This window comes from Oncorhynchus tshawytscha, linkage group LG01 (genome assembly GCF_018296145.1).
Source record: "Oncorhynchus tshawytscha isolate Ot180627B linkage group LG01, Otsh_v2.0, whole genome shotgun sequence".
NCBI classification, from domain to species: domain Eukaryota; kingdom Metazoa; phylum Chordata; class Actinopteri; order Salmoniformes; family Salmonidae; genus Oncorhynchus; species Oncorhynchus tshawytscha.
In genome coordinates, this window is record NC_056429.1 from 50,370,363 (window position 1) to 50,371,779 (window position 1,417).

Here is a 1,417-nt window from a genome sequence, read left to right on the forward strand (position 1 = left end):
TGCAGTGGCTTTCTCTATCGCAGCTTGACTCCTTCCACCAGCTTAAAAGGCAGTTTCTGCTTTTGATTCAAGAGTCATTTTAATGGAAGAAATAAAACATTAGGCTGTCTTTAAGGACCATAAAGAGATTAAAGCAAGCTCCCAGTAGAGGTGGTCTGATAAGTTGCACTGTGTCTACCTAAGCTTGAGCCTCCCTTTGTTTTTTTTCTGCCCAGATGCAATTAAGAAGTACACCAGAAGCCATTACGACTCTCTTTAGCCCTAACCGGCTGATTCAAGATTTTAATCTGGCACTCATCTCAAAAGGGCTACTAAAGCCAAGCGAACTCTGCATGCACATACACGCACATGCATGCACATGCATGCACATGCATTCACACGTGCATATACACAGACACACACGGACACATGAATACATGCATGCACTTTTGCACACGCATGCACGCAAACACTTTTTCACACACACCTCCTGTGCATTCTCATTCAGATTGTAACGAATACGTCCATTAGTCATCATAGAAACAAAGGTTAAGCCTTTTTCCAGATGAGCTCTGTGTAAATTGCTGCAATATAGTACCTTATTGCCAATCTTTTTAATGTAATGCTTTTGGTGTCAACTCTCTGGCCTACTTCTGTAAGAGAACCATCTTAGTCAGACTAAACTATCAATTCTTTAACCTTCCATTGCCTTGTGAAATTGGCCTGATAGAGGGACACAGGTTGTAATTATTAAGATGCGTTACAATACAAAACTATATATACACTTAGTTCAAATTCAAAAGATTGTCAGTGTAAAGCTCCTTATTTGTATAGACTTGATTGTTGTCCAAAATATCATATGACTAATCTTTACCACTTTAACAGCAAATTGAATAGATCAAGCCTGTCAACATACAAATAACGTTTTTTTTTGGATTAATAACAGTTTTATGAACACCAGACAGATACAGGCGAATGACCACAAAACACCACGTCGTTTCTATACAAACACAGACTCACCGTCATGGCTAATAGATGCTTTTGGATGATAACGCCATCACATTTCTTGGATCTCTTCACATGCATCAGCAATTAGGTTTTTAGTTCAATACACTGCCTCTTTATCCTTAAAGCAAATGGATGGCTACACTCAATCACTATTGAGTAACTTACATTATTGCTAGCCACATCAAGTACAACCTAGTTGTTACAAACGTCATGGACTTGAAACGAAATGTCATGCCGCCTATTTCAGTGGCCAAACATGGATCCATATCAGAATGAAAAGTATAGATTGTCCTCTCAATTAACATCACCCTTTCCGATTCTGTCAATAACATTGGCGCACACAATGTGCTAAGTTGTTCATATTTTGTAACAATAAAACAACAAGAAGTACTTTATTGACAGGGTTGACTCCACATACTGTACCTCATTC